The sequence below is a fragment of the Lithobates pipiens genome, unplaced genomic scaffold (genome assembly GCF_037356315.1).
Source record: "Lithobates pipiens isolate NorthernLeopardFrog02 unplaced genomic scaffold, aLitPip1_a1.2 Scaffold_22, whole genome shotgun sequence".
Classification (NCBI taxonomy): Eukaryota; Metazoa; Chordata; class Amphibia; order Anura; family Ranidae; genus Lithobates; species Lithobates pipiens.
Window position 1 is genome coordinate 319300437 of NW_027507784.1, and position 23637 is coordinate 319324073.

At 43.5% G+C, this 23637-nt stretch overlaps 1 protein-coding gene across 1 annotated transcript in view; it reads left to right on the forward strand.

Annotated features, from left to right (window-relative positions):
• Nucleotides 1-23637, forward strand: part of CLCN7 (chloride voltage-gated channel 7) — a 90161-nt gene that overhangs the window by 1628 nt on the left and 64896 nt on the right. The gene's annotated exons all lie outside the window — the stretch shown is intronic.

Genomic DNA, 23637 nt, shown 5'->3' on the forward strand with positions numbered 1-23637 from the left:
GAGGTTATACAGGAACATTTGTTCATCCCTTTGATCTGCAGATGAAGAACCAGAAATATACAAAAAGAAACAACGTTTCTTTATTTTAGTGTTTCAGGGCTGAGCAATGTTGGTAATTAAAATTGCCGGCTGATTTCTGGGGACCCGCTGACAGCGCAAAGAACCGAGTCTGAAAGTGTCGGTGCATTTGCACGAATAGCGATACTTGTGCAAATACTTGGTATCGGCACTGATACTAGTATCGGTGCAACCCTAATTTTGAGATTGTATCGCTCTTGTTAGGGAAGGGGGCAGGAGACTTCCAGTATTTAACAATGTGGTGCACAGATACATTGATACAATATACAGATCATATTGGCAATATTCTTTTTGTAAATAGGCAAGCGGGGCAGGTGATTGGGTGAAGTGCAGGGATGTCACAATGTAACTGTAGATGTAGCAGTGTGTTCAGCGGTGATAATGAAGTTTCCGTTCATCTGGTTTACTGTGAGGGAAGAGATAAGCCAATAAAGAGCTTGACAGCTGAGAAAATAGGACGTACGTTTCCGAAACACAAATCTCACCTCAAAGACACGACAGACCTGTAAGAAGGGCGAGGTGTAAGAAATACAATATTACAATATACACTTTTATGCTTAGTAACTTTAAGGCTCCATTCACAAGTGCCGCTTTGATAGGGCTTTAACCAGTGATAATGGACAACTGTTGCACACAAGTTGCATTGTATAATATTCAGGTACAACTTTCATGCAACTTTTGAGGGTTAACATTGAAGTTTATGGCCCTCAAGTTGAATGAAAGTCAGACCAAAGTAGTGTATGAACTAATTTGAAGTTGCTGCAAATGTAAGTCACGCATATATGAATTTTTATCATTGGAAAACCATGAGGAATGACTTACCATGCAACTTTGATGTCCAAAGTTGCATGACAAGTCGCACAAGTGTGAATAAAGCAGAGTTCCACGCAAAAGTGCAACTTCCGCTTTAAACAATCCTCGCCCCCTGACTATTTCTGGGGGGGGGGGGGGAGTGTGTATCCTTTTTTTGTGGGACTTCCTGTCCCACTTCCTGCTTCCTATCTTCACCCGCTGGGCAACTCCTCTCGCCTTAGGCATCCCCTCCCTGCTAGCAATCTTTTGGGACACAACTCGGGTCCCAGAAGATTGGCTGGCCAGTAGGAGAGCGCAGCGTGAGTTGCGCAGTGCGCGCCTGGTCATTAAGCCATAAGTGCCCACAGTTACCATGACGGCGCAGAGGAGGAGGAGAGGAGCTAGCCTCCGGGTGGCCACATCGCTGGACCACTGGGCAGGTAAGTGTCAGCTTATTAAGTCAGCAGCTATGCTTTTTTCGTAGCTTCTGACTTTTAAAGTGGGGTGCCCATTTAAAAAAAAAAAAAAAAAAATTAAATAAAAAGTCAGCAGCTACAAATACTGCAGCTGCTGACTTTTAATAATCGGACATTTACCTGTCCCAGGGTCCAGCGATGCCGGGGATCGAAGCCCCGCTCGTCCCCCCCTCTGTTCGGCGGCGCTGGCATTGTAACTGTGGGTGCCCGGCTGTGGCTTCAGAGGCGGGCACCCACGGCGCATGCACGAGTGGGGCCACGCACCTTGAGTGGCCGCGCAATCATCTGGGACCTGTCATGTGTCCCAGATGATTGACAAGAGGAAGGGGCAAGTGATGTCACCAGCCGAGGCACTAAAGGAGGCAGAGAACGAGGGACCCCCTAGCAACAGCTTATTTAGAGGGGAGTTTAAAAAAAAAATCCAAATGTTTTTATTTTTTTTTAGGAATATTAATGATTTTTATTTTTTTTGTGTGCAACCCCACTTTAATAAACTAAAAAACGGGTGGAACTCCACTTTCAGAGTATATTTCGCCAACTTTGCTATATAAACTAGTTTTGCTAGAAATGTGCTGCTTTGTCTGCAGAGCCCAATAATAATCTCCCAGAGATCCTCCTGAAATATTTCAGCAATTTCGACCCCCTGGTCTGTGCAGATGTTACTGGCTTTATCTGTTTTTGTTTTCTCTTCAACGGGTTGTCTTGCTCTTTGCCAGACACTCATTGCTCCCCGCAGACAAAGGGTTTTATATAACAAATCTGTTTATTATCTTTAACGCAGGACTCAAACGTGAAAATCTGCCATCTGTTTCCCGTTATGCTCCGCAGCCAAGAGGCCATCAACGCCAGGCGGTTTTGGCAGAAGAGCAACTACAGGTCCCAGCAAAGCCAAAGCTAGTTAGGAGTTTGCAGAACATTCTGGGACATTTAGATTGTATTGCTGGTGTGGATTGTCACAGATTGCCCAAGTAACTTCCCAATATTGCGTGTGAGGTTTATTCTGGTGTCCGGCAGGACAGTTCCACTTCCCGTTGCAGAAAATCAGATTCTGATTTTGTACAGTGGAGCTTTTTTGGGGCCTTTGTGTGCAGTTGCACAATAGATCTTGTAGTTTGACAATCCAATATTTTACAGCCTTCCAAATCAGGGTTGCAGAAATCCTCATCAAAGCGTGTTTTTTATTTTATATTTTTAATTTTTTTAAATAAGTGATGCCACCATTTGGGTATCAAACCGGTGCCAGATCTAATCCCGATCTCATTTAAGCTTTAAAGGGGTTATAAAGTTTAGTATAAAAAATTAAATAAGTTATAATTACCACCTCTGTGTAAAGAGTTTTGCACAGAGGGGTTCCGATCCTCCTCTTGTGGGGTCCCCCAGCGGCGCTCTTGGCTTCTTCCCACAACAAGTGCCCCCTCTGAGACCCGCATTCCAAGGGGAAACCTGTGTGGGCGCACTCCGAGTCTTTCTGCTGCGTCCATTGACACAGACAGCAGGACTCGGCTCCCGTGTCACTGTATTTGTTTGACAGCAGTGGGAGCCAATGGCGGCGCTGCTATCAATCTATCCAATGAGGACCCGAGACAGAGGCTGGAGCTGCTGTGCTCGTCCCCGTCGATGGAACAATCGGGTTCAGATAAGTAAAAGGTGAGGTCGGGGGGGGGGGGGGGGGAAGCCTGCTGCACTAGAGAAGGTTTTTCCCCTTAATGCATAAAGGTGAAGAAACACAAGGGTTTACAACCCCTTTAACTTGTTATAACACCAAACGTTGTTTTCATTTTTTTTTTAAACCTGCAGCGTTCATTAAAGTACCCAATGATCCTGCCACAAAGATCCATTTTTCAGGCATTTCCTCTTATGCGTAGCAGCTCTCTGTTACCGTCTTGTGTCATCAACCAGTCACAGGAGCCTGAGGTGGGGACTACCAGCGGTTGTGCCATCACACATTGCACAGCCATAGTCGGGTGTTTAAAGTAATAAAGGTTCAATTTACTTGATTTTTTTTAGAACAAATATGTTATACTTGCCTGCCCTATACAGTGGTTTTGCACAGAGCACCCCAGATCCTATTCTGGGGTCTCCTGTTGGTGCTACTGATTCCTTCCCTCTTCGAGTACCGCCTCGTAGCAAGCTGCTTGTTGCGGACGTACTCATACAGGCTGGATCCTGAGCTGTGCTGTGTGCAACTATTGACATGCATGTTGTAGCTCGGCCCAGCTCCCTCGTCATTGGATTTAATTGACAGCAGTGGGAGCCAATGGCTCCTGCTGCTCTCACTGAGTCCGATGAGGAGGGAGATTAAGAGCAGCGTTGCTGCTTTCATGCACAGCTCTGGACCGAGATTGGCTCAGGCAAGCCTGGACCGGCTGAGTGACATCAGCTGACAGCAGGCTTTGGCTAAACTTTTGTCAAAGTAAGGGAAGAACAAATGTTTTTTGCCAGATTCATTCTTTTTAATGCATTCTAAGGTAAAAAACAAACAAACCTGCATGCAGTTCCCGGCCCCCCCCCCCCCAAAACCGCTTACATGAACTTGATCTCTATATGACACTGTCCATGAGAGCAGAGGCTCTCTCCGCTCTCTCCCTATTCATTGGCTCAGACAAAGCAGCAAGGGCCATTGGCTCCTGCTGCTGTCAGTGACAGCCAGTGAAGGGAGAGCAAGACTGGGCCATGGCCTCTGTGTATTATGGACACACAGAGCTGGTTCAGGAGTGAGAACACACAAGTGGCCCCCATAGCAAGCGGCTTACTATGGGGGCACTCGGCAGGGAAGCACAAGAGGACAAGATAGGGGGGATCTGAGAAGAGGAGGATCGTGGCTGCCCTGTGCAAAACCATTGACATACTTTTAAAAATAAAACGTTCTCCTTGACAAAATCACCTTAAGCTTGTGGAGCCAACCCCGCATGCAGGGCCTAGAGTTGTGTTTCCCTACACTGTGTATTAAAAGAAACACACAGCCCTGTAGCCTAGGAAGGCCAACAGCCATTGAAAGGTGTAATCCTTTTTATGAAAGGTTTATTGAGGAATGTTTATTTAGTTCTCTGTGTGTCAAGCTGTAAACCGCTGAGGGTTTAATACTACTTTACCAGAATCGAGCCTACTTATCTCTGACTTGGTTATGGGTGGGGTGTGTTATATGGCCACATATACTGCTAGAGATGATCTCTGAAAAGTGCTTGCGGAGTCTTAGTACAGGTCATACCCCTTTTCTAATATTTATTTAAAAGTGTTCAAAAAACAAAAGATGCTGCTGAGGTTATAGATAAAATAATTTTATATCGTTGTCTATTACACATTTTGTGAAAAGCTGGCTGTGTAATGTCCTGTGTAAGGTTTGTCTGATGTGGCCTAAAAATTTGCCGTCTCGTCCAAAGTTTGCCATTTGCGGCGCAAGACCTGAAGGATAAGCCGAGGCAGAAGTATGTTCTTTTATATCACTGCAAACACACTAAAATGATTTGCACAGTTTAGTCGTGTTGTTTTAACCTCTGTAAGTGAACCTGGACTTTGCCCGCATTCTGCACAGGAACAGGTTTGAATTTCCAGAAGGAGTTTTAAAGAGCTTGAAAAACCACGGGGGTTTACACCTTAATGCATTCTAGTGGTTCATTAAAACCACTTTAACCTACAGGTAAACCTAGATTAAGGCTTAGCTGTAGGTGCAATAAATATCTCCCAGACCTAAAAGGTTAAGGAGATAGTTGCAGAAATAGCGGCACCAATGTCTACGGCGCATGTTCCGTGGACATCTGGCGCAGGCGCACTGACCTTGGTGTTTCTAATAGTGATCATGCCGGTCATCGCGGCTCGGGCCAGAGCCTGAGCCGCGATACCCCGAAGTCACTCCGGGATAGATGGCGGCGTCGGAGGAGGAGGTGAACGAGGGCTGATGCGGGGGCTTCGATCTCGGTAAGTAATTCATAATGAGCTAGTAGTTCATTATGCCTTTGACTTGCAGGGTATGGTTTTTTTTTTTTTTTTTTTCTCTGAGGCTTTACTTCCTCTTTAAGGTAAAAAATCTTCTATAGTGCAGCACACCCAGACCCCCCCCCCCCCCCTTTAGTCACCTGAGCCCGGTCTTTCCAGCACTGAGAACGAGCACACCAACTCCAGCCAGCGTCTCCGGTCCTGATTGGGTAGTTTGATAGCAGCGCAGCCATTGACTCCTGCTGCTGTCAATCAAATCCAATGACATGGGAGCTGGGGAGCGGGGCCGAGTCCTGTCCATGTCAATGGACGCAGCAGCAAGACACGGGAGTGCACCTGCATGAGTCCCCCCGAGGAAGAGGGCTTCTCCAATGGGGCTCTCGAGAAGAGGAGGAGCCAGGAGCGCTGGTGAGGGACCCCAGAAGAGGACGATTGGGCCCACTCTGTGCAAAACCAACTGCACAGAGGAGGTAAGTATGACATGTTTGTTTTTGTTTTAAAACAAAGGTTTAGTTATCCTTTAGGCCTCATGCACACTGGACGTTTTTTTTTTTTTTTTTTTATGTTTTTACAGCAGCTGTTTTTGGCTGTAGATGTTTTTTTCCTACAGTCATTAAAGTCTCCATGTTATCCTATGTGTCAATGCACACATAATTTAGTTGACGAAAATATTTTAGGGGTTGTTAATGAAAGGCTCAGCTAACAGGTAATGGGAAATTACATGACTGATCCTTGGGCTTTATTCTGGAGTGTAATGCCCCATACACATGAGCGGCTTTTCCGTCGGAAAAATCTTGGATGGTTTTTCCGACAGAATTCTGCTCAAGCTTGACTTGCATACACACTGTCACACACACGTTTGTTGAACTTTGGTCTTTCAAGAACGTGGTGATGTACAACACTACGACGAGCTGAGAAAATGAAGTTCAATGCTTCCGAGCATGCGTCAAATTATTTCCGAGCATGTGTAGGAATTTTGCACTTTAGAATTGCTACAGACGATCGGAATTTCTGATCAAAACTTTTTCAGACCGAAAAATTGAGAACATGCTCTCAATCTTTTGCTGGCGGGAATTCGGCCGAATTTCCGATCGTGTGTACGGGCCATAACTCTAGATGTTTGGCTGTAGTATGAGGTGATTCTGATATTTGTGCTCCAATATGGAGTGATTCTGATCGTTTGGCTGTAGCATGGAGTATGATTGATTGTTGGGCGGTAGTATGGAGTATGACTGTGGTTTGAACATCACCAGAAAGTCTTCATTGTTCCTTTGGGATAACGGCATTATACGCATTGTGACTCCGCAGTCAGATGACCAGGAATAATTGGTCACTTCAGTTTAAAATAACTCATTTTCCGAGATCTGTATCTCCCTGTTCGTCACGCTTTATATTCAGAAATTCCACTCAATGAAGACACAATTTCCAACTAACACAATATGGAAAAGATAGATATATAGAAGTTTTTTTTTACTTTTTTTTTTTTTTTTTTTTCTTCTTTTTATATTTATTTATTCTTTAATTTTAATTATTATTATTATTATTTTTTTCTGAGCTTCTCGAGGTATATTCTACACTTGTTTATTATAGAAGTACAAAGCGAATAAGTTCTTTGGCCAGAAAGCTGGTCAAATCTATAAAATTACTTTTGCATGTTTTAATACAAACCAATTCGGTCAGACTGACATTGTCTTTTTTTCCCCAAAGTAGACAATCCAGGTTTTCTCTATTATTATTATTGTTGTTATTATTTATTTTATTTTTTTTAAATAAAAATTACACTTTTATTCAAAGAACATACCTTTAAAGTTTTTTTTCTCGTGTTTAAAATACAAAGCATGTCACAAATAATATAAAATTACATAAATTACAACATAATTAATAGTGCATGAACATGGAATACTTATACATGGCATTTAGACTTTTGACATGTTTTGTGAGAGAGCACTCAATTCCTCAGGAAAACTTAGATACTCGTATATTTCAAACTGGTTATCCAGGATTACCCCATACCCAGTAGGAATCTCATCAAGCAAATAGTAGCATCACCCCTGCAAGCATGGAAAAAGGGGAAAGAAAAAATTGGTCACTGTTGTCTTGTCTGGGAGTTGTGAGAAGGGGGGGGCAAAAAAACAAACCAGTCTCTAGAAGGTCCCAACATTGGTGAAATAGTATCCTTAAAGTGCACCCAGGAGATAGGTGTGAAAAATACTATTAGAAGTGCACCAATAAATGAGTGTCATGTAAAGTGAGATAAAAAAATGAAAATGACAAACAAATACAAAAAGAGACCTCCAAGCCCAAACCCACCAACTAGCCAGTGACCCGTCCAACAACATACGTCAAGAACAGGTTTAGTCTGCACACATTTGCAAACACAAATGCGCAAGCCCCTGGCCCTGCCAAGGCACCCTGCCCTCTGCAGTCCCAGCTCCAACCCCTGAGAGTCACCAACATGGAAGCACATGTACTTCAATGAACAGCCGGAGAGATCCCACCCCTCCCCAAAGGCACAGGGGCGCACCGAACTGGTGAGGTCAGTGGCTGGTGAGGCACTGGCTAGTATCAGAGCCAGATGCACACAGGTTACATACACCGCGATCGCTGGGGCGAGAACGATAATTCTAGCACTAGACCTCCTCTGTAAACATGTAACCAGTAAAAAAAAATTTAAAGCTTCGCCAATGGAGATTTTTAAGTATTGACGTTTGGCGCCATTCCACGTGTGTGTGCGCAATTTTAAAGCATGACCCGTTGGGTATCTATTTCATAGTATACAAAAAGTCGTACAAATACAGTGTAACATAAAAAGTTGCCGTTATCAATTAAACTTACCAACCAGCAAGCAGCCAACCAAACTAACCTGTCCAACAACATGCATCAAGAACAGGGGTTTAGTCTGCACACATTTGCAAATATATATTGGTCAGGCAACACACTAACACCTTTGCAGCCATAGTGCTATGTGCTGCGTGTTCAGTGCACCCCCAGGAGGGGTGAGCTCCCTCCAGGCCCACCCGCCCACAAATCAAAAGGCACACACTTCCATTGTGGAGTCCCCCAGAAGGCAGAGCCAGGGACCACAGAAAACAGGGGCCCGCAGCCCACACATGCATCTGCAAATGTGCGCGGACCCCCGCTCCCGTTGCACACTGCCAGAAAGGACAACTCAGTTGGTTGCCGGCTGGCTGGCTGGCAAGTTCTAGCCGGGAAATCTCTTCCCTGCACTTGCCTGACATACGTCGCCCTTCCAGAGCTCCTTACTGCAAAGACCAGTTATAGGTGGGGGCAGTGGCCACTTGTTTGTAATTTTATTTTTTTTCAAAATTTTTTCAGTTTTTCTAATATTTGAGTCTGAGAATTCCTATTGTTTTATTTGCCTGTCTATGAATCCTCCTGCAGCCTCTTTGATGTCCTCCATTTGTAGCGGCTCACATTTAAAATTCAAATTCAAATAAGGTGGTGCAGACAAAGTGATGAATTGCACAACATTTTTGCGGCTTGACTTAAAAAAAAAAAAATCTCATTTAGCCTGTGGCTTAAAGTTGAACTCCAGGATTTTTTAAATCTGCCGTTTTTAAGAACATTTTTTTTTTTCATTTGAGTTGCATCCTGCGAAAAAAAAAAAAAAAAGCTCTTTTAGCTGCTACCCAACCAGCTTGTGTGTGTGTGTGTGTGTGTGTATATATTTATATATGTGTATATATATATATATATATATATATATATATATATATATATATATATATATATATATGTATATATATATGTATATATATATATATATATATATATATATATATGTGTGTGTATGTGTGTATATATATATATGTGTATATATATATATATATGTGTGTGTGTGTGTGTGTGTATATATATATATATATATATATATATATTATAGGCAGAATGATTCTGCTGCGTAACCAACTCAAACGCTTTTTGCGTTTTTTTATTTTATTTATTTTTTTATGTTTTTTTTTTCTTTACCAAAATATATGTAGAAGAATACATAATCTGCATTAACTGAGTAAAAGTTTGTTTATAAAAAAAAAAAATTGGGGAGATTTATAGCAAAAAGTAAAAAATTGAAAAATTGTCACTTCTTTTGTTTATAGCGCAAAAAATGAAAACCGCAGAGGCGCTCAAATACCACCAAAAGAAACCTCTATCTGTGAGGAAAAAAAATGTACGTTTTGTTTGAGTACAGTGTTGCATGACTGCGCAATTGTCCGTTAAAGCAACACAGTGCCGAATCGCAAACAATGGCCTGGTCAGTTAGGGGGTAAATTCTTCCGGGGCTGAAGTGGTTAGTTTGCTGTGACATCAGCCTTATTAGTATCACAATATCTGCTGGCAGGGAGGAGGGAACTTTGACTCGGCAGATGTCACTACTTTTTCCTATTCTGCCGCCTCATTGAACTATAGGTCCCATGATGCTTTGGGCAATAGTGATGGGCAGGATTATGGGTGGTATAGTGCAGGGGTAGGCAGCCTGGGGCCCTCCAGCTGTTGTAGAACTACATTTCGCATTGAAAGGCTGGCAGTTACAATTACACACAGAGGCATGATGGGACTTGTAGTTCTGCAACAGCTGGAGTGCCCCAGGTTGCCTGCGCCTGGTATAGGGGGTGGGCTTTTTTAGTGCAGATGTAAATGGGCGACTTTTGCCGTGTGAATCAATTTATGCAGGCAAAGTGGGACCAGGAGATTTGACAGCCCGAAAACTCCCACAGAGAGCAGTGATGTCATTACATTACCACAAGGCTGTCAAATTGTGAATGACAGCTGTGTCCCAACTGACCTGTATAGGGTTGCCAGCCTGGCAATGCATGGAACACCTGCGCATCCCCAGCCTTTCTATGTGCCTATGCTTAAGTACACCCACGTAAATGAGGCCTTAAAGCTAAACCTAAAATGGAGCTCCACCCAGAAGGGGGAGCTCCGCTTGTCTACTTCCACCGCCACCCCCCCAGTTACCTGGTTCTGACAGGTACCAGTCCCCACTTTTGGGAGACCTAGATGCGACGAGGTCCCCCCAGAGTTTAGCCCTCTTCCTCCTTTCCCCGCCACTGGGCCATTCATGAAGCGCAGCGCACTTTCTGCATGCTCAGTAGGGAACTGGCTTTGAAGCCACAAGGCTTCATTGATGGTTTCACATACAGGCAATGGTGGCAACAGCATCCAAGAGCCGATGGAAACATCGGCTGGGGGGCTTTCATCGCTGGATTCCAGGACAGGTAAGTGTCCTAATGTTAAGTCAGCAGCTACTGTATTTGTTGCTGACTTTTAATTTTTTTCAGGGGGTGGGGGGCTGCAGCTCCTCCTAAAATATAGAGGTGCAGATAGAAAACGCACAAATGAATGAAGCTTTCCTTTCATTTACACATCATGAAGTGTATTTTTAATAAAAACAGTGTTGTAAGTACCTGAATTTGACCTGGTATCAGCCTCTGGTCCCCTGTACAGCAAAGCTCAGACTAGAAAAGGGAGAAGCAACACAAGGAGCCAAGCATTTGTTGCAGCAGGGCTATCAAGGAGCATGCTGATAGGAAGGATCGAGAGATGAGCTCATCAGTCTGCCCCTTCTCCTTTCACTGTCCAGTCACAGGGTGGGGGAGGGACGAGGCCTGTAAGTGTTACTGAATTAAAGCAGGAAAAAAGATCCAATCTCCTGTCCTGCCAGACAGAGGTGTGCTGTGCAGTAGAGTTCAGGGCAGAAAAAAGAATGACATGAATAGTTAGATGACTCTCTATGTAGCGTATGCACCTGATTCTAGTTAGATTTTTACGGTTCTTCGCAAGTTGCCCTTAATGATTGATTTTATGCAGCAGTTGCGATTGAATGTGCCAACTTCTTTATCAGCGGTTGGAGTTTGATGGCATTTAAATTTCCTTTCAGTATAGAAGGCCTCGGCTTCACACCAGGAAATTGGAATTGGCATGCTGGCCATGTAAAACATCAGGCTGTAAATAGGAGCTTTGTTTGGGCAGAAGTGGAGGAGTCGCACTTAATTAGCAGGCACATTGGTTAGATCTGGTTTTATCTGCTGCCAGGGGTAACCCACAGCGTCTAAAACGTTGTTATACCCCGGCCTTTATAGATCAGGGGCTTAGCAGGCAGCACTTCTACTTGTAGCACCGGGGTCTTCTGTTCGGATATCAACCAGGACTCGACCTGCATGGAGTTTGCATGTTCTCCCTGAGCTTGCTTGGGTTTTTTTTTTTTTTTTCCCCCCAAGTGCTCTGGTTTCTTTCCACACTCCAAAGATATTCTTACAGGCTAATTGGGTCTTCTGTAAGGGCTCAGTCACACTGAATGGACAGCTGCTGTACAGTTATGCCGCGTACACGCGGTCTGATTTTCCGACTGGAAATGTTGGATGTGAGCTTGTTGGTGGAAAGTCCGATTGTGTGTGTGTGTATGCTCCATTGAACATTTGTTGTTGACGGACTTTCCACCAACAAATGTTTGAGAGCAGGTTCTCAAATTTTATGACCACAAAACTTTGTTGTCGCAATTTCCGATCGTTTGCATACAAGTTTGTCGCACACAATTCCACACCTGCTCGGAATCAAACAAGAGCTACACTGGCTGTTAAACTTCCTTTTTCTCGGCTCGTCGTACTTCTTGTACGTCACCGCATTCCCACGTTCGGAATTGTTGGCCAACATTTGTGTGACTGTGTGTATGCAAGACCAGTTTGAGCCAAGAACCTTCGAATAAAAATACCCTTTTTTCTCGGTGGAAAGTCTGATCGTATGTACGGGGGATAAAACTGCAGCAGTATTACTGTACGAAAGCTGTAGGGGGTGGTGTGTGCGATTCAGTGCATTACACTGCCCCCCCCCGACATGCGATCCTGTCCATTGCGCTGCGATAAAATGATAAAAGGCAGCATGTCTGCTTTTTATCGCAGATCACTGCAGGCACAGATCATTGCGGGCACAAAGACACACAGAAAACAACTTTTTTCTGTATGTCGTGGCGATGATTGGTGTTTTACAGTGCAGTAAAATGCCAATCACCGGATTTAGTGTAAATTGGGACTAAATTGGCCCTGCTATATGTATATGATATAGAGACCTTAGATTGTAAGCTCTTAGAGAACAGGGGCTGATGTGAATGTAGAATATGTAAAGTGCTGTGTAAATTTGTCAGCGCTCTATAAATACATGTAATAAAATCTAACTTTTGATATTTCAAAACAATTGTATTAAAATACCAGATCGGGTAGAAGCGTTTAAAGTTTTCACCTTTTCAGGAAAGGTGAACTAACACACTATATATAGCAGGGATGTGTAATTAGAGGACCTCCAGCTGTTGCAAATTTACCAAAGTCCCATTGTGCCTCTGGGTGTCATGCCTGTGGCTGTCAGTCTTGCTGTGCCTCATGGGACTTGTAGTTCTGCAACAGCTGGAGGTCCGCTAATTGCATATCCCTGCTATATACACTCACACTCCCCACCCCCCTGATGCCCGCTGTACTTGCTTCAGGGGATGCTGAGCTGTCAGTGCCAACGCAGCTGGTCCAGCAGTCCGAGGATTTGAAACCTGTGCCCCCCCTTCTCCCTCTACTCCCCAACTGGGAAGGACCAGAGCAATAATCCGTTCCAGTGCCGGACAATTGGAATTGCTTTGGTCTGTCCCTGAAGCGTAGTGGTGTTGTCTATAGCTGTGAACACAAACCACATACAGTACATTATGGGGGTTATTTACGAAAGGCAAATCCACTTTGCACTTGAAATTGCACTGAAAGTGCACTTGGAAATGCAGTCGCTGTAGTTCTGAGGGGGACATGCTAAGAAAATAAAAAACAGCATTTTGGCTTGCACATGATTGGATGATAAAATAAGCAGATTACTCATTTCAGATCTACCCCTCAGATTTACAGCAACTGAACTTCCAAGTGCACTTTCAGTGCAATTTCAAGTGTACTTTGCACTTGTAGTGCAAAGTGAATTTGCCTTTTGTAAATAACCCCCTATATTCTCAGTTGCAGGAGCTGGCCTTGTACAAATGGCCCCTAAATCAGACACCAAGAATACATTGTCATCTGGGCCTGACTACAGTTTTGTAATACTTCTACTGTGTTTATAGAGAATCTGATCCCAGCATTTGTACTGCAGTTCCAAACTTTTTTGGCTATCGTCCATGCAGAGTATGGAAAACATGGGTCCGTGCAGGGGTAGGGCTTGTAGGGGGTACCAAGACGGGATATCCAGGCACATTAGATGGGAGAGGTGGAAAAAAATACAGGTATGCAAGTGTTGTTAACACTGTTTCTTTATGATTACAACTTAGGGTGTATTATGGTGCTAAGCACCCCAATCCTCGCCCCATGAACACTGTCCCTTGCAGCTGCTGTCACATTTTAAAACTGGCGCAGCGGTACAGGGCTCTGCCCACAGGGCCGCATCATTCATTCACCAAGATCTGTGATGAATATAGTTGAATTTATTTTTATTATTCATTTTCAAGTCAAGCAATAGGGGATACAACATGAAGAAAAAAAGAGGAAGGGAGAGCAGTGGTAAACAAATGGCACAAAACATTCTGTACATAACATAAAAACATACAAGTGTGAGTAACAAGCCTCAGAATTGTACTTGGTGCCAAAAACAGTTGTGGTTCCTGCGTGGGTAGATGCAGAAGTCATTAAACAGAGAAGAGAGGGGGGGTTTTCTGTGAATGAATAAACTACAAGTCCCATATGCCAGTGCGGCAGACCGACTTGTAGTTGTCAATAGACTACAAGCGCAATTAGCGGTGGCATGTGGGACTTGTAGTTTATTCATTCACAGATAACCCCCCTCCCCCTTCTCTCTGTTTGTTTATCTGTGAATGAATAAACTACAAGTCCCACATGCCACTGCTAACCGTGCTTGTAGTTCATTGAAAACTACAAGTCTGCCTTAGCGGCAATGGGACTTGTAGTTTATTCATTCACAGATAAACAGAGAGGGGGGGTGGTTGGTTACCTGTGAATGAATAAACAAGTCCCACATGCCACTGCGGCAGACAGACTTGTAGTTGTCAATGTACTACAAGCACGGTTATCTGCGCACTTGTAGTCCATTGACATTTTCTGCAGCTCAGTAACTGAAAGTCTATAGAGAGGTATGGGCAATTGCTGGAGCCTGATATTGCACCCGTGGTCCACTGTTCGCAGGTGCAGTATTTTGCAGGTGCCTGTGTAAACAGAAATACATTTATATTTCAATGTGTTTATTAAAGAAAAAAGAACAAATAACCAAGTTCAATATAGCCAGACATAGATATACTGACGTTAAGTTTTCCGAACATCATACAACACTTCAGAAAATAAACAGTACAGCCATAATACCCTTCCATCAGCTGCCAAAATAGCAGAACATAACAACCGTGATATGTGTTCATAGTACTGGCAGAACATACCAGTGGTATCCCACTGTAATCAAAGTATTTTAATAAGAGGGGATTGTAGAGACCCAGAGTTCCTGGGAGATCCCGACCACAATTGTCGGGATAATCCCAGGACCCACATTCGTGTAAGGCCTCCTGCTATATCATTTGTGTTGTACATAAACATTCCAAAAAAATAAAATAAAGAAAAAAATAAAAAGAAGAGGAGAGAAGAAAGGGAGAGATAGAAAGAAGGAAGAGAGGAGAGAGAGAGAGAGAGGGTCATCCTGGAGTTCACTACGGAGTTTAAAATGTAATCAATCCATGGGTATCTTATTAAATTTCTTTGTTTTGTTAAGAATGAGTGAGCATATCATTGATCATAATTCAATTAAGTTTACTTTTAACCTGGTCAAGAGGAATTTTTGACTGTCTCCAGTGTCTTGCAATTGTAATTCTCGCCGCCAATAATATGTAATTGATCAGTCTTGTTTTTTTTTTTTTTTTTTGGGTGTTTCGTCTGCTAATTTGTGAAAGAGAGCAATTTCCGGAGACCTGCAGTTGTTTACTCCCATCACTGAATTGATTAAATTGAAAATCTGTATCCAAAATTTGATTACGAGTGGGCATTGCCACCAGATAGGATGCGTTGTCCCCAGCTGTCCACATCGTCGGAAGCAATTTGGTGAAGTAGAAGGATGAATTTTAGCTACTCTAGTGGGTACCAGGTACCAGCGTAGGAGCGTTTTGTAGTTGACCTCAATAAGGGTGGTATTAATGGAAATTTTGGATAGCTGATATATCTTGCCAATCTGTCAGATCAAAGGGGAGGTTCAGATCTCTTTCCCATTGGTCCATATAAGCAAGCTTAGTATCTGGTTCAATAATGGAGGTATATGTTGCAGATATCTGACCCCTCTGTAAGCCTCTAGTTTGACAAGTCAGTTCGAATGTTGTAAGCGTAAGGGGGCCTACCACTTGCTTAAGCTTGGATTTGACAAACTATGAGATTTGATTGTATCGAAATATCTCAGCGGGAGGCATTAGAAATTTGTCTTTTGAAATACTGTGTAGTGTATAGTTGGTTCCCATTAATAAAGTCTCCAATTCTCAGCAGTCCTTTATTGAGCCACCATTGAAACAATTGCGGAGTAAGACCAGGTGAAAACTCTGGGTTGCAGAAAATGGGAGCCAGTGGTGTGTGGGGGGATGATGGAGGCCTACAGTTGTGCGTTTTATCCCATACCGCTAAGGAGTGTGATAGAGTAGGGCATAAAAGGATCCTATTGCAAGCAAGTGCTTCTATGTATACCCAAAGGGGGACTGAACTTTTAGCTGTGGTGTAAGCCAGCTGGGCTGATTGATGGCATGCCTGTAGATTGGGGAAGACCAAGCCCCCCCATGGGTTTAGGTGTGTAGAGTGTTAGTTTTTGCATCCGAGGCCTCTTGTTACCCCATATGAAAGGTAGGACTTCAGCTTGTAAATGTTGCATATCTCCTCTCGGAACCGCTGTCGGTAAGGTCCGGAAATGGTAAAGGAGTCTGGATAAGAATGTCATTTTTATGGAATTGATTCTGCCGAACCATGAAAGAGAATAGTCTGCCCAACAACGAAGGTCCTCTTTAAGTTTTTTGAATAATGGGGGGTAGTTTGAGTTATATACGGTGTCTATAGAGGAGGTGAGCTGGACTCCTAAATATGGAAGAGAATGTGGGGCCCACTTGAAGCTATATGTGTTTTGAAGAAGCTGTACTTCAGCGGGGTATGATGATATGTTAAGTGCTACGTTTTTTTGAGAGTTTAGGGTCAGGCCAGAAAGTCGAGAAAAAGATCTAATGGGGACATCAATTTGGGTAAAGATATTTAAGGGTTTGGTGATATACATAAGAACATCATCGGCAAGTGGTGCATATTTGTGTTCCTGTTGGCCACAACAGATACCATGGATGTCGGGATGAAAACGAATCGCCACGGCCAGGGGTTCTATTGCCAGAGCAAATAGTAGGGGGAGAGCGGGCATCCCTGCCTCGTACCTCGCTGAACAGGGAATAGCGAAGACTTGTGGCCTCTAATGGAAACTTGGGCTATCGGGGAACTATATAGTGTTTTCAACAGGGAAAGGCATATAGGGCCAAACCCCAAAGTCTCAAGAGTAACGAAAAGGTAGTTCCAATTTACGCTATCAAAGGCCTTGTTAAGGTCCAATGATAGCAAAAGTTCCCGGGTGAGATTATCCCAATTAGAGCGCACTGCTGAGATCAGGGTTATAGATCTACGAATTTGATCTAAGGTCTGACCTCCTGTGATAAATCTCGATTTTGATCTTTATGGCTATAGTGTTCTAAAAAGGAATTAATGCGAGAGGCCAGAATTTTCGTAAGGATCTTTAAATCACAGTTAATTAGTGAAATTGGGCAATAGTTACGAACGTCGGTGGAGTCTCTGCTGGGTTTAGGGATAACACTGATGTAGCTTTATTCTGATGGGACCACCCCTCCATACCGCAGGAAATTAAAATAAAAAATCATATGTGGAACCAACTGCCCAGAAAACTTTTAATAGTAAATATTAGGAAGACCATCAGGGCCGAGAGATTTAATAGCGCCATGGATCTCCTCACCCGTGAAAGGTTGGTCCATGAGATCTTTATGTTCATCTGTGATGGACAAGAGGGAGAGATTGTCCAAGAATTCCCTAATGGATGGAGGGCTTATAGAGCCGCATAAAAATCATGGAACTCGTTAAGAATTTTTTGGGGCAGAAATACATAAAAAAAAAAAAAAATAAAAAAAAAAAATATATATATATATATATATATATATATATATATATATATATATATATATATATATATATATATTATAATATAATTAAATGCACATTTGTTTTTTTTTCCTTTTTTTTTTTTTCACGCAAAAATGTGCATTTATTATTTTTTTGTTAGAGATGAACTTGCCCTTTATAGAAAAGGGTCTCATTGTATGAGCGGACCCCGCCTAAAGCATATGATTTGCTTTGTTTGGTTGTTAATGAAATCATGTTGCAATGTTCATGCATTTTAACTAATTTGACAGCTTTCATAATCATCTAAACACTGGAGGTGGATTGTGTTGGCAAACCAGTTTATCTGCTTTCGTTTCTTCACCCCCTCCAGGTGGAGCAGTAAGTGGCCAGTTATTCACACGATTTCCCAAACCAATCATCTTGGAAGATGTGTGTTTGCAGTGTATACACCGTCACACCGATTGTTATGTGTTATGTTTTTATGGCACAGAATCAGAGCTGAAACGTGTGGTTTGTGGGACACAGGAGGCCTTGTATGTGGACTGTACGATGAGGACCCCCTCACACTTCTCCATAGAGCTGCATTCCCTTATCTGCGTTTCATGCATCCTCCTTATCCTAGCATGCAAAGTGGGGGGTAAAAATTCAGACTAGAGACTTTCTATGGTGCCGATGTGTTAAAAACCATGCACAAAACTGCTCCTTGTGAATTTACAGGCCTGCTCAATTTTCACAAATGCTCAAAAATTCCAGCATGTTTTATATTTTAAAATTCTCATGGCTGCAGCTCGTTTATGTGAATTAGTCTCTGCTGGAGTGAATGGATCCAGCGATATAAAGGGCTTGATAAAGAATGCGTGGCAAAAAAGCAGTTGTTAGTCATACAGAGGGCGCGCTCTGGAGGGCATTGCAGTGCCATTTATTTAGAATCGCACCTCAGTGCACAAGTAGGCGATTAGACTCCGGCCGACCTCCACTGCACTACAGCACACATCTACAAGGTGCAGATCTGAGTATTGCTCTGCATTGGCTGCCTATTTCTTATAAATGAGCTGCTGCAGTGCACACTCCATTTTAAATGAATTGACTGCCGATAATCCTGCTGACATGCAAAGTACAGCACATTAACATTCATGCAGTAATGCATCTCAACCCTCTGACCCCATGTCAGGTGTTTTTTATTTATTTTTTTGCTTTCTGTGCCCTGCAACCCAATCATAACCCAATTAGGGTTATGCGGAACCCCAATGCTGATCCAGAGTTTGCTAAAGGTTGCTTGAGTAATGACAGATTTGATCTCCTGCCTGCAATGACTACCAAAGTAAGGGGGGGGGGTTTACCACTGACATCCAATGTATGGGGGTAACGTCTGCAATTCAGCTCAAGGTGGCTCTCCACCGACCACCAATATAAAGAGGCTCTTCGCCACCAATGCAAAGGGGCTTTTCCTCCACCGACCGCCAATGCAAAGGGGCTTTTCCTCCACCGACCGCCAATGCAAAGGGGCTTTTCCTCCACCGACCGCCAATGCAAAGGGGCTTTTCCTCCACCGACCGCCAATGCAAAGGGGCTTTTCCTCCACCGACCGCCAATGCAAAGGGGCTTTTCCTCCACCGACCGCCAATGCAAAGGGGCTTTTCCTCCACCGACCACCAATGCAAAGGGGCTTTTCCTCCACCGACCGCCAATGCAAAGGGGCTTTTCCTCCACCGACCGCCAATGCAAAGGGGCTTTTCCTCCACCGACCGCCAATGCAAAGGGGCTTTTCCTCCACCGACCGCCAATGCAAAGGGGCTTTTCCTCCACTGACGCAAAGGGGCCACTTCACCAACCACTAGAGTGTTTGTTTCTTTTCTGGCCATAAGACCCCTTTTTACACTTTACCCGTGGCAGTGTTCGTTTTAGCGACCAATCACCGGTGTTTAAGCAGCACTCTTGTGCCGCTTTTCGACCGCTACTGAGGCCCTTGTAACCCCAAAAAAGGGGCTAAAACTCACATTTTGCGGCACTTTGAAAGCGCTGCCCATTCATTCCAATGGGTAGGGGTGTTTTGGGAGAGCTGTATACATGCTCCCAACCCGCCCCAAAGATTCTGCTTGCAGTTTTTTTTTTTTTTTTTTTTTTCCCCTCCCGTCCCGCTAGCGCACCGCCCGGGTGTGAAAGACACACTGGAATGAAGAAGAGGCGGATTTCAGGCGATTGGCGGAGGCTATTTCTAGTGCTAAAGCGCCTAAAAACCGCCTTGGTGTGAAAGGGGTCTTTATTAATTTATTTATTTGAGAATTTGGCTCTGGGTGTCGGATACTCTGGGTATACCATGTTTCTAAGAGCCGGTTCACACTGCGGGCGATGCGAGGCGACACGACTTGCCTCGCCTCGATCTGACAAGTCGCCCCCGTTCTGTACAATGGAACCGTTCTGAGAGGAGCGACTCGAGTTGCTCCGACTCAGAAAAAAGGTTCCTGTACTACTTTCGGGCGACCTCGGGGCGACTTGCATTGACTTCTATACAGAAGTCATCTGCAAGTTGCCGCTGAGGTCGCGGCAGGTCGTGGCGAGGCAAGTCGGTGTCTCCTCGCATCGCCTGCAGTGTGAACCGGCCCTTATTCTATTTACAACTTTGAACAGTTTAGTGGTTATGCTGTAGAAGTGTGAAATGTACATAGAATTATTTTTTCCATTTTTAAAAATATTTCAAGGGTTCCTTCATGTTAATAAAGGTCATGTTAGAGCATTTCCACATCTGCCGTGAGAATGAAGAGTTTCGATATTCACTATTGGGCTGAGTGGTAAACGGTTAATGCTACTAAATGAGGTCACTTGTGTTTCCAAGTAGATTAGGTGATATGAATTTTGTGGAGAAACCACTCCTGCTGGTTCCTGTTAATCGAAGCCGTTCCTCTTTCTGATCTTCTACTTCCTCATCAGTCATTAGAATCTTGAGGCCTAAAATCTTCTTTTTGTTGTGTTGCTTGCAGGACTGCAAGACTGATTTAGTAAGCATTGCAAAGAGCTGCCACCTAAAACAGCCAATCAGAGTTGAGTTAATGCAGTTCTGATCAGTAAAATGTGTTTTCTGATGGCTGCACCCGTTCTCATATCCAGCAAGGGGTTTAGTAGGTGGCTCCCTCAGACCTGGTACCTTCCACATACCATCTGGGCCAAACAATCAATACTCCATGTGTAAGTTCTGGATCAGGCCTGAGTGCTTCCTGTGACAACATTTGGACCTGGATCTGGGGAAGGAAGTTTTTTTCCACTGGGCTTAAGCAGGGTAATAGATGGCAAAGAAGTAAGTGAAAGTTAAAGTGGTTGTAAACCCTTCCAAACAACTTGGACCTACAGGTAAGCCTAGATTAAGGCTTACCTGTAGGTCCAAGAAATATCTCCTAAACCTACACGGTTTAGGAGATATTTACCTGAAGACAGCCACATATCTCCTAAACCTACACGGTTTAGGAGATATTTACCTGAAGACAGCCACCGCCGTAGACAGCGGCGCGGAGGCGCACTGGGCAGGCTGCAGATCGTGGCGATATGCCACGAGGGTCGGCTCCCGTGCGCATGCTCGGGAGGGACGTCATCGCGGCTCCGGCGAATCACAGCACCGGAGCAGCGAGAAGTCGCTCCGGGATACATGGCAGCAGCGAAGAGGAAGACGGAGGACCGCTTCGGGGGCTTTGTTCTCAGGTAAGTTATTCATAATGAGCTAGTATGCTTTGCATACTAGCTCATTATGCCTTTGCCTTACAGGGTGTGTTTTTTATTTATTTTTTTGCCTTTACTTCCTCTTTAAAGTGTTACTAAACCAACAACCGTAAAACCGTAAGTCTGTATATGTAGTAAAGCAAGCTTGTTATACTCATGTGGAATCAAAGGGGTTAATCCTATGTATTGTGTAAAAAGGCTGTTTAATCCCATCTTCTCTGATCCACCCATTCTTCCACTGTCCCCAGTCCATATCCTGACTGCCTTGGGGGAGCATTCTGCACATGCTCAGTTTGGTGTGTATTGTTAGATTTTTTTTTTTTTGGGGGGGGGGGGGGGGGGTAGTGCGTGTGATCAGCACAGGACCAATCGGCACTGTCCAGACTAAGGGGCATATGCCCTGCAGCCTCATAGCACAGTCAGAGGAGAATGAAAACTCCTCCTACAAGCTTTAACCAGACACTGATGGCAGCCACAAGACTGCTATATACTGCTGATGAGAAAAGGTATTTATCAGTTTAGATTTACAAAAATTATTGCATTTCCATGTTCTGTGTACTGTGGGAGATCAGATATAGTGAATGCAGAGTCCTGGGTTTAGTAACACTTTAATCTAATCACCTGATAGATAAACAGTAATTCTTACAGCTGCCAAAATCACAGTGGAACAAACGTTTTACAAATATTATAATCCGTTTATTTATTCCTTTTGATCTTGTAGCCAGGGCTGCAACTAACGATTATTTTCATAATCGATTCGTTGGCCGATTATTGTTTTGATTAATTGGTTAATAACCTTAAAATAAAAATAAAAAAGGTAATTTTGCTGCTATTTGCATTTTTACGTATTTTTTTTGGCCAATTTGTTGTTGGGCAGATTAAAAACACAAATTGCCACAAAAAACGCATTATTACATGCTTTTCTGCAGCTTCTCCATTGAAGTATATGAATCAAAAAAAACAAAATGGCACCGTTTTGCGTAAAAAAAATAAATAAATAAATAAAAATAAATTAAAAAAAAAAGTCCTTGTGTTTTCCAAATACGCAGCAGCTGAAAAAATCATGGATATGAACGTGTCCCATAGGAAACCATGTAAATGAACTGTAGTGTGTTTCTGCAAAAAGCACCAAAAAACACAGAGGTGTGACCCAGGCCTGAGATGTTTAGTAACACAATGGGGTTAAACTAAAATTTGTAAAAAAAAAGAGAGCAAATCTCCACTGTAAGGGGTTTGTTTTTTGCTATGGGACAGTGAAAGTAATATTTACAGTAGCGGTTTGCTCTTTTTGTACTATAAAGGGCTAATTTTAAGGGTGCTTTTTTTTAACCCCATTATGTTACTGGCCGATTAATCGATTATGAAAATAGTAATTGATTAGTTGTCGATTAATCGATTAGTTGTTTTGGCCCTACATGTGACTAGTCATGTGGCTCTCCCATGTGACTAGTCATGTGGCTCTCCCATGTGACTAGTCATGTGGCTCTCCCATGTGACTAGTCATGTGGCTCTCCCATGTGACTAGTCATGTGGCTCTCCCATGTGACTAGTCATGTGGCTCTCCCATGTGGCGGCTCTCCCATGTGGCGGCTCTCCCATGTGGCGGCTCTCCCATGTGGCGGCTCTCCCATGTGGCTCTGCATTGCGATTTGAAACTTGATGTGACTTTTGATGTTTTGTGACCTTGGCCAATCATAACAGTACAGAGTGTGACAAATATTATTGAATTTCCAAAACCATCTAAAGTTGCAGCCAGAATCGCAAAGGTATGTCAAAGAACATTAAAATGAATGTTTTGATTTGTTGTTTGACTTTCTCAGCAGGTCACATGAGAAGTCACAGCCGTGTGATCCGGGGCGTACTGATTCTTATGCCGCGTACACGTGTCCAGACTTTCCGGCAGTCTAGGTCCGACGGTCTCACTGACAGACTTTCAGCGTTGTTCCGATGGACTTTCCGAACAAACGGATTTGGCCGCACACGAATGGACGAAGTCCATTTGAAGGTCCATTTGTTTTGAACGTGATGACGTAAGCGGGACAAAACAAGGAAGTTCAATAGCCAGTAGCCAATAGCTGCCCTTTTGCCTCATATTTGGTCCGTCGGACCAGCACACAGATGAACGGTTTTCCAGATTTTTTTTGTCCGTCGGATAGATTTGAAACCTGTTCTATTTCTAGGTCTGTCGGAGTTTTTCTTTGAAAAACGATCGGACTAGCCCACACACGATTGGATTGTCTGCCGGACGGTCTGGTCGTGTGTACGCGGCATTACAGGTTTATTGCTGGCTGTGTTCTTGTAGATTTTACTCCTTTTATACTGGTGGTAAGCGTGGTCACCAAGACAAAGTGATGGGGAAGCCAAAATTTTGAGAGTCACCAGAGCAAGAGATGGTGGTAAATCTTCTTATGGGGACGTTTGTTTCTGTGACAACTAAGGCAACATAACCCCATGTTGAACTTTAAGGCCAGCTAGACCTC